Source organism: Psammomys obesus, unplaced genomic scaffold (genome assembly GCF_907164565.1).
Source record: "Psammomys obesus unplaced genomic scaffold, mPsaObe1.curated_primary_1811, whole genome shotgun sequence".
NCBI classification, from domain to species: Eukaryota; Metazoa; Chordata; class Mammalia; order Rodentia; family Muridae; genus Psammomys; species Psammomys obesus.
Genome location: NW_026590212.1, coordinates 473,221 through 484,029, shown reverse-complemented (window position 1 = coordinate 484,029; position 10,809 = coordinate 473,221). Strand labels below are relative to the sequence as shown.

Below are 10,809 nucleotides of genomic sequence, written 5' to 3'. Positions count from 1 at the left end.
TCCTCTGTGCCTTGGTCAGGCTGCTCCCCCTCAGGGGGAGGTGATCAAAGAGCCAGCCACTGAGTTCATGTCAGAGACAGCTCCTACTCCCCTTATTAGGGAGCCCATTGGGAGACTGAGCTGCCATGGGCTACTTCTGTGCAGGAACTCCAGGTTATCTCCATGAATGGTCCTTGGTTGGAGTATCAGTCTCAGAGAAGACCCCTGTGCCTAGATTTTTTTTTTTTGGTTCTGTTGTTTTCCTTGTGAAACTCCAGGTCTTTTTATCCTCCAATTCTTTCATAAGATTCCCTGCACTCTGCCCAAAGTTTGTCTATGAGTCTCAGCATCTGCTTTAATACCTTGCTGGGTAGAGTCTTTCAGAGGCCCTTTGTGGTAGGCTCCTGTCTTGTTCCTCTTCTTTTTATATCTATCTTATTTGCCTTTCTGAATGAAGGTTGAGCATCTTATATCTTTTTAAAAACTTTTTATTGATTCTTTGTGAATTTCATATTATGCACCCCAATCCTGATCATCTCTCCATCCACCTTTTGCCCTTACAACCTCCCTCAACAAAATAGCATTCACACACACACACACACACACACACACACACACACACACACACACCATAGAAAGCATCTCATCATGGTAGCTTTAGTATGTCACAGTGTGTCCCACAGTATATCCCTCTGTCCACACATCTTCACTTGCAATTATTTATTGCAATGAGTTATGGGTTTGGTTTGAGATCTCTGACTTCTATTACACCATCAATATTGGATCCTCACCTAGCCTCCGTTGGGTTATTCTGCAGCTTTGGATCAGCAGGGCTGGCCCTTTCACGCATCCCATCCATTCATAGATAATATAGATTTTTGAAGTGGGCCATCTCAGAGTCATGGATCTGGGCCTGGGTGGCAGCTGTGGTGGTCAGTGTGGTGGCTCTCTCTTATCTGCACTACCAGGCTGAGCTCCCAAGCACTGCCATGCTTAGGCCACCCAGTGCTTCATTCCCACACCTATGCCACCTTACAGCAGAGGAGTGGTAAGGCCAGCTGTCCTGAGCTCTCATCCTTGAGGACAGCTCACCTGTGACCTAACCACCAGGGTCAGCGCTGCTGTGCTGCCCAGGAAGGCCAGGTGCAGGGCCAACTCTCTTGAGTGCTACAGCTGTTCGGGGCAACACTAGCTCTCCTGTGCTTAAGACAGTGTGGGCATTGTTTCCTGACTGCTGCAGGTGGCAAAGGGGTGATATCACCTCTGTGTCCCTTGGCAGGTGAGCAGACATGGCAGGGTCAGCTCCCCCACACTTATGCCCTCAGGATGGCTCACGAACACAACTGCCACCAGGGCCAGTTCCACTTTGCTGCCTGGTTAAGGCAGAGGGCTCTCTCATGAGTGCTGCCACTGGTGAGAGGAGGAGCCAGCCCTCCAGAGTGCAGCAGCCACTGAGGAGTGGGCCAGTTCCTCACAGCCCCTGGACATCCACATGGTCCCTGGTGGCTTCCCTGACCAAGAAAATCCCCATGTTCTCTAGTGCTAATATGAGCCACAGACATCAATACTGACCCTTGCCACCACAAATCCAGACATGGCCCTCAGTGGCATCTCAGGCTGAGACCTCACTATGGCCCTGTGTGGCAGGGCTGGCCACTCACAACAGGCTGCTTCTCTCCTCCCTCAAGACTCCAATTCCATCCCTCTTCATAATGCTCAAACTGCTCTACTTTTCTTCTTCTCCTACCTGTTCACCACATCTTACACATTGTGGTGGCTCCTGCAGGGGGTGATGGAGGCAGCATCACCTCTGTACCCTCAGCAGATGAGTGGCAGGGTCAGCTCTCCCACACTTATGCTCTTGGCACACCACACAGCTGATGGACCCTCAGGTGCCATCCTCTGCCCGAACTGTGTGGTGCAGCAACAAGCGTGTGTCTGCAGCCGGCCTGAGCGGTGCCAAATCTGTGGATGGCATAGAGGTCCACAGGTCTCTTGCTGTCTTCCTCCTCCCTGCTGTGTTGTGCTGTGCTGTGTGGTGGCAGGTGCAGCTATGCGTGTCTATGGCCTACCTATGTTACGGGTCAGAGAACAGGTCTGTGAGCATCTTTCCTGCCTACACCTGTGGCATGGCAGACCACCGGTCTCTGTCTTCCTCCTTCCAAGCTATGCTGCTTGAATATGATTTGATTTGATTTTTTATGTGTTCTAGGCATAAAACAGCTTTGGCCACCAAGCTAGGCATCAAGCTAGGATGAACAAAGGCCTGCCGTCTGCTCTGTCCCTGACTGATAAAAGAACACCACCACCAAGGTGTCTCTTTGCCAGGGAGTATCTCTTTTTAGTGAACTACAGTAATAATCAGCTTGGCAGGACTTCCCATGGGTGTAATAGTGACACATATGTTATGGGATAACCATCAATTTCTGATCAGATTTAAAGCCTGTTCCATAGGAGTAAGCACGTGCCTGGTACTGTAAATATGACCAAGAACTCATGGTTGGGTAACTCACAGGCCCCCAGTGGTGAACCTACTGCTATTACTTTGTTAAATGGACATGGTATCAAACTGCCCTCTAAATTCATACCTATCTATCCATAGCTTTCAGTCTTCACCAGAAAAAGTTTTGGGGGGAACAATGAGTGGCAGTTAACAACAAAGAACCTCACTAGTGGTCAAAGAGCAGAGAATAAATGTCTGTGGAATGCTCAGTCACAAATGGGTCTCTTCTCTTCTGGCCGGTGCTCAGAATCCACCTCCAAAGAGCAGTCAGAAAGATTGTAAAAGCGAAAGTTTGGAGAAGACTGGAGAAAATCAACATGACAGGACCACTCCATCCATGAACTCATAGCAACTGTGGTTGCCTGCACAATATTTGTACAAGATCTAGCCAGTCAACATTTCAGCATGGAAGAGACAGAGCCCTCATCTCTAAGAAACTATTGACAGAAGGCTTCTGGAGGAAGGAAAGCAGATTTTCTTTAAGTTGGCAGCTACTGGTCAGTGACCCACACTCCAGCAGAGTACATACACAGCAAAAAAAGAAAAAAAAAGACTCAATGGGTTATTTAAAAAGAATAACATGAGGTTGAGAAAGAAAAACAGGGCAAGGTAGGGAGGTATGGCTGGATCTAAACAGTTGGAGACAGGAGTAGGGGGTGAATATGATCAAAATACATTGTATAATATTCTCAAATAATTAATAAAATATTTTAAAAGTTATTCTATAGGTTTATAAATGGCATCTCATTTTGGTGTTGATAATGTAGTCATATTTTCATATGCGCACTTATCATTAGTGCTATCTTTTTTCTTCAGCAAGTATCTGTCCATTCAAAAACTTCACCCATTTCCCCCAAGTTTCCTCTCTCATTGAAGTTTTCTTTGCGTGATATATGCGTATTTGTGCATGTGTACTGGTTGGACATAAGTGAGGAAATGAGAAGTTGATATCAAATGTTCCACATTATATTTTGAGACAGGGACTCTCACTGAACCTGGAACTCATCAGTTGGGTAGACTGGATGATTAGCAAAGCCTTGAGGTCTTCCTATCTCTACCTCTCTCTGTCACTACATCCAGGTTAATCCATGGGTGGTGGGCTTCTAAACTCAGGTCCTCATGCTTGCAGAGCAAGCACTTAACCCATGGAACCATCTCCTCAGACCCTATTACTGAATTTTAAGAGTTTTTTTTTTTTACAGAACAGATACACACATATCTATTAGATATGTGCTTTTCAAATCATTTTACCAATTTATGATTTTTACATAACTCTTTCAATGATATTTTTTGATAAAGCCCAATTTATCTTTTTTTTAGGACTGTGATTTCAGTACAATATCTATGAAGCTTTATCTAGCGGAGTGTGGCAGTGCATACCTTTAGTCCCAGCGCTTGGGAAGTGGAGACACTGGAATTAGAAGTTCAAACCCAGCGTGGGATACATGAAAGCATAGAGGCATTGGGCATTGGCCTAACCAAAGCTACACCAAGATTTTCTCCATTTTCTCCTTCCTTTCACTTCCTATCCAACCGTTCTAGTATTGTATAGATTATCTTCCTCATTTTCCTAAATAAATAACCTTTGATAATACATTTTCTTGATCAACGCAGCTTCATAGTAATCCTCAAGTCAACCAGGGTCAATCTCACATTTTTTTTCAGTTTGTTTTAATTATTTTAGTTCCTTTGCATAAATTTGAGAATCAATTTGCCAATTTATACAAAAAGAAAAAGAAAACATGCTGTGAAAAGAAAGTAGAGTGTGAAGAAAGAGGCATCAAATTTAAGAGATGAAAGAAGCCAGTTGGCAGAAATACTACCAGCCCTGTCCCACCAGAGTAAGAATGTAGGAGACAACTGGAGGTGACACAAATGATCCACAGAGTGTCATGACACATCCCTCCACACCACCCCAGCCCACTTCCCGTTTCAGGAGTGCCTTGCTCTTCCTTAATAAACCACCTCTATTTCTATTGACTACTCGTGGTCCAATTCTTGGGACATAAGAACTGGAAATTTCAGCAGGTTCCCTGTTGACTCAGATCTATGCTTGTAACAATACCATTGAGATTTTTTATTACATTGGTGTTCTAGCTATAAAATAATTTGAGGGAAAACTGAAAACAGTACTGTCTTCTCTTCATGAACATGTATAATTCCTCACTTATTCAAGTTTTTATTTGATTTCCTTTATCTGTGCTTTATAGTTTTTTTGCACATACATCTACACAAAATTTTCAAAGTTGGAACTAAGTAGTCATATTTTCAGTATTATAAGTGGTATTTAAAATTAAATTTTTAATTAATGATAGTATGTATAAATATGATTAATTTTTGCATACTGATCTTATATATCTAGGAGTTAAATAAAATGACTTATCAATAGGTGTATTTAGTTGCTCTAGGGCAATAGCTTCTTTGGGATTTTTCACATCAGTCATCATGCCATGCACATGATTTTTCTAGCCTATAGTCTTGCTACATTGGCTACCATCCCCATGAGGATGCTGGCCACAGGCAAGGGAGATGCATGTTTTCAATGTAAAAGGCAGAACACCCCGTCAAAAGACTTATCTTTCAGTAAGATACCAGCGATGGGAATGATGTAGATGCCTACTTTCAGGTGGAGAAAGTTCCTTTTCTATTTAATTTTAACTTAGAGATCTTTCCCACAAATGGATGTTGAATTTAATCAATGTCTCTTTTGCATCTACCTCGATAATGCGTAATTAATCTATACTACCTTGATAGATTTGGAATATTCACTTATCCTGGCCTTCCAAGAATAAATTCTGGTTGATAATGACACATTGCATGTCTAAATACATTATTATATAGGATTTAATAAGCTTTGTCACTTCACTGCTTGGGGTAGCACACACTTACAATCTGCAGGAGGTAGAAACAGGATGACAAGGAATTCAAGGCCAGTTTCTGCTACCCAGTGACTTTGAGGCCAGGCTGAGCTACATGAAACTTAACAAAGAATTTTTCCATTATATTTATGTGGAATATTCAACAATAGATCTCTTTTCTTTTGTCTTTGGCTTTCACAGTGGCCTCATGGAATGGGTTGAGAAGTTTTGCATTCCCTTCAACATTCTGGAAGAGTTTCTATGTACAGTCGGTATTATTTCTTTCCTAAGTGTTTGCAAGTATTCACCAATGAAGACTTATGTGCTTAAAGTCTTCTTATATGGCAAAGTTTTATTGCATATTTAATTGATTTAATAGATATGAGGCTAATCAGTCTAAAATTTGCTTTGTACTTGATTTTAGTGAATATTGACAAATCCTAGTTGCATATGTCATTTCTTTCTAAGCAACATTTAGTAGTTACCATCTTTCAAGAAACTTATCCACTTTACCTGACCTGAGAAAACTATTGGATTAAAGTTATCCATAAATTCCCTTTGTTATCATTTTAAAGTACATAGACTGTTTTTAATTAAATTTTTATTTTTTACATTAGTTACAGTGTATTTACTTTGTATCCCAGCTGTAGCCCCCTTCCTCATTCTCTCCCAATCCCACCCTCCTTCCTTCATCTCCTCCCTGCTCCTCTCTAAGTCCACTGATAGGGGAGGTACTCCTCCCCTTCCATGTGAACCTAGCTTATCAGGTCTCTTGAGGACTGGCTGCAAAGTCCTCCTCTGTGGCCCAGCAACGCTGCTTCTCCCTCAAAGTTGGGGGAGGCCAAAGAGCCAGCCACTGAGTTCATGTCAGAAACAGTCCCTGTTCCCATTACTAAGCTACCCACTTGGATACTGAGTTGCCATGGGCTACATACAAGCAGGGGTTCTAAGTTATATCCATGCATGGTCCTTGGTTGGAGAAACAGTGTCTGAAAAGACACCTGTGCCCAGATATATTTGGTCTTTGTAGAGTTCCTGTCCTCTCCAGTTCATATTAACTCCCCCTTCTTTCATATGATTCCCTGCACTCTGCCCAAGGTTTGGTTATTAGTCTCAGCATATGCTTTGATACACTGCTAGGTAGAGTCTTTCAGAGACCCTCTATGATAGGCTCCTGTCCTGTTACTTGTCTTCTCCTACTTCCAATGTCCATCCCATTTGTCTTTCTAAGTGAGGGTTGATCATCTTACCCTGGGTCCTCTTTCTTGTTTATCATCCTTAGGTGATAAACAAGAAATCCTTAGATTTCAGTATGTTAATCCTATCTTATAGGTCTAGTACTCACTTATAAGTGAGTATATACCATGTGTGTCTTTCTGCTCTTGTGATACCTCACCCAGGATGATCTTTTCTAGATCCCACCATTTGCCTGCAAATTTCATGATTTCCTTGTTTTTAATTGCTGAGTAGTATTCCATTGTGTAAAAGTACCACAATTTCTGTATCCATTCCTCTCTTGAGGGACATCTGGGTTGTTTCCAGGTTCTAGCTATTATGAATAAAGCTGCTACAAAGATGGTTGAGAAAATGTCCTTGTTGTGTACTTGAGCATTTTTTGGATATATGCCTAGGAATGGTATAGTTGGATATTGGGAAAGCATTATTCCTAATTGTCTGAGAAAGCACCAGATTGATTTCCAAAGTGGTTGTACAAGTTTACATTCCCACCAGCAATGGAGGAGGGTTCCCCTTTCTCTACAACCTCTCCAGCATGTGTGATCACTTGAGTTTTTTTATCTTAGCCATTCTGATGGGTGAAAAGTGAAATCTCAGGGTCGTTTTGATTTGCATCTCCCTGATGGCTAAGGACGTTTAACATTCCTTTAAGTGTTTCTCTGCCATTCTATATTCCTCTACAGAGAATTCTCTATTTAGCTCCATACCCCATTTTAATTGGATTGCTTGATTTCTTGCTTTTTAACTTCTTTAGTTCTTTATATATTCTGGATATCAGCCCTCTGTAAGATATAGGGTTGGTGAAGATCCTTTCCCAGTCTGTAGGCTGTTGATTTGTTCTGATGACAGTGTCTTTCACTTTATAGAAACTTTTCAGTTTCATGAGGTCCTATTTATTGATTGTTGCTCTTAGAATGTGTACTATTCTGATGGGCTATGGTTGTCCAACAAGCAGAAACACTTAAAAATGATACTTTACTTCCTAACAATCATCAATTTCCAATAGCTCCTTGGATGAGGGTGTCCCTTCATGTCTACCTCCCATCTCCATGCTGGGATTTAGTCTGGCTTGAGCCTACAGAAAACTTGTGCATGCTGTCATAACCACTGTGAGTTTATATGTGTAGCGTCCCTACTGTGTCTGGAGGACACCATTTCCTTGTATTCACTCACCACTTCTGGCTCTTAACGTCATTTCTGCTCCTTGTTTCACAATGATCCATGAGCCTTGAAAGGATAGGGTTGAATATATATGATCCACTTAGGGCTGAGCATCCTGTATGCTCTTATTCTCTGCACCCTGGTCAGTTGTGGGTCTGTCACAACCACTATCTACTGCAAACAGAAGCTTTACTAATGAGGTTAAGAGATGAACTGACATGTGGGTATAACAAGTCATTAGAAGCAGGTTTAATAGTATGTCCCATTTAGCAGAATAATAGTAATAGATTCTCCCATTAATTGTATAGCCACAGGTTCTTGGCCAAACAATGATACCAAATGTGGGTGCTTTTGTGCAGGGGGACTGAATCTAATCAGAAAGCAGATGGTTACTCCATGATCTTTTTTTAGAAAGTATGTAACTATTTATTAATATTAAGTAAATACAAACTTCTGATAATTGCAACATATAAAGAGATACAGAATGTATGGTCTTTCTTTAAAAAGTTTTAATTTAATTTTGAAATTATAATATAATCAGAACATTTCTTCCTGTTCTTCCATCCTTCCAAACCCTCCCATGAACCCTTTCTCACTCCCCTTCAAGTATGTGGCCTTGTTTTTCACTAATTGATATTGCATATATATGCGTATGCATTTACACAGTCTGTTTCATTTTTTCTTTTTACTGAAAATAGTTTTTTTCTCACATAATATATCCCATTATGGATTCCTCTTCGCCTAGTTCTCCCAGTTCCTCCCACCTATACTCCCATCTGGATCCACTGCCTTTCTGTCTCTCATTAGAAAGCAAACAGGCTTCTATGGGACAATAATAAAATAAAATTAGGTCAAACAAAAACTAAAACTTCAGAGTTGGACAAGATAAAACAAACAGAAGGAAAAGAGCCCCAAAAAAGGCAAAAAAAAAAAAAAAAAGCAGAGACCCACTCATTCACACACTCAGAAATCACCCCCCCCCAAAAAAACCCCCACTAAACTAGAGGCCATAGTATATACTCAAAGGACATGATGCAGACCAGTGCAGGCCCTGTGCATGCTACTTTAGTCTCTGTGAGGACATATGAACTTTGATAAAAAAAAAAAAAAAATCGAACAAGCAATGACCTTCATTCAGCAAAAAGAATGACCAGACCCTTATCTTCGAGATAGTGTTTCTTAGCAACAAACCCAGACTTCTGAGTAGCTTTTGACCTCCAGCCCTAATCTTCAAGGATGAGCTAACCACCCCCACCTTCAATTACAGCTGCATCCACACTTGGCAGGACTGGCCAAGCTTGAGCACCTAAGACTAACCAATTATCTTACTTTATAGCTTCCTCATCCAATCCTAAATTGCCAAAACTGCAACTTCAAATTTCCTGCAATTTTTCTTTTAAAAACCTAAAGGCCTTTGTCTCCCGGTGCCACTCTTTGCTGACTGGCAGGGGTGACCCCATTGCGCAATGGTTAATAAACCTCTTGCTTTTGCAACGAGTCCGTGGTCTGTGAGAGTTTCTGGGAAGGGCGCGATCTTGAACTCCTGAGGTGTGAGACCCGAGGTATTACAGGTCATGTTGATTTATAGGGTCTTGTTTCCTTGGTGTCCTCCATGCTCTCTGGCTCTTACACTCTTTCTGCCTCCTCTTTCACCGGGTTACCTGAGTCCTGAAGAGAGGGATATAATAGAGACATCCCATTTGGGGCAGAGAGTAAAGGCTCTACGTAAGCACCACCCTGACTTCTCCAGGTTTAATGAATGGGTAGGTGTTGTCTTCAGCAATGGAGCCTTGTCATCAGTTTGGAGAGACTGACCTATATAGTCTTGGCAATTGCCTACTCTCGTGATCTTCATGTCATTATTGCACCAGTGGCCATGTCATACCACGCCAGTTGTTACTGGGCTTCAGGTCATTCACAGCTGGGTAAGACTGGTGATCACTTTTCTCCGTTAGCATGCTTAGTGACTTCCAGCACTATAAAACCTAGCCAGTAGGTATGAAACTTCCATGTCAGTGCCAGCATGCTCTGTGAACCAGAAATAGGTGTCCTCAGAAATAGTGACTGAGTGAGCTAACCTAGATCCTGAAAGATAAATGCCATATTTTTCTCTCATCTGTGGATGTTAATTTTGTATCTTCAGATGCATTTCATATAGAATAACCAGGATGTCGGAAAATCAGTAAGGTATCATGGGGCCTGAAGCTTTGAAGAAGGAGAGATAGAAAGCAATGGTATGAAGGCTTTAAAAAGATTAACAGAACAGCAAAGGTTAAATCGGCATGAGGAATGGGAGGGCAAAGTAGAGAAAGGAATACAGTGAGGGATAATGGCTCTAAAGATATTTTTAAAAAGTCATATGGAAACCTATCAACTGCAGTTGAAGCTTACACACACATACACAGAGAGAGACAGAGAGAGAAATAGAAATAGAAATAGGAGTGGGGGGAGAGGCAGAGAGGGAGGGAAGGGGAGAGAGAGAGAGCGAATTAAAATGTAGTTAACCAATAATGGGACAACAATGCTCCTTCTAGACACCACGGACTAAGAAATAAATTTCTGAGTGCTAAAAATTTGTTTTCCTTTTATGGAGTTGTTGGCCAGTGAGTGTACTCATAGAACATCAAATGATACAGGCTATTTCTTACTCTCCAGAACTTGATGGAAATCTCGTTCTCATCTTCTAATACATATACTTAGTGCTAAGAAATTTTCTCTAATCCTTGATGATGGCAACTCAGAAGTTTTAAAATATATATTTATTTTTATCTAATTCAGAGAAATTTCTAATTTTCTTTTGGGTTTTGGGCTTTTTTCTGTTTGTTTTTGAGCCACGATTTATTTCTAAATATTTTAGTTTTCATTTATTTTCCTGTTAGTTTCTATCTTTTCCTTAGGCTTTTTATTATGAATCCATTTATTGGCTTATTATATGTTTGTATACACACGTGTGCATGTAGAAGTCAGAGTACACCTTGCAGGAGTCTGATTTTTTATGCTATTGCTAGGGACTGAACTCTGGTCATCAAAGTTGGTAGCAAGTGCCTTTGCCTACAGAGCCTGCCTGTATGT

The 10,809-nt window shown here is 41.3% G+C and overlaps 1 pseudogene; it reads right to left on the bottom strand.

Annotated features, from left to right (window-relative positions):
• Positions 1 to 2,178: 2,178 nt before the first annotated feature.
• Positions 2,179 to 2,313, bottom strand: LOC129676359 (small nucleolar RNA SNORA48; annotated as a pseudogene).
• Positions 2,314 to 10,809: the final 8,496 nt, after the last annotated feature.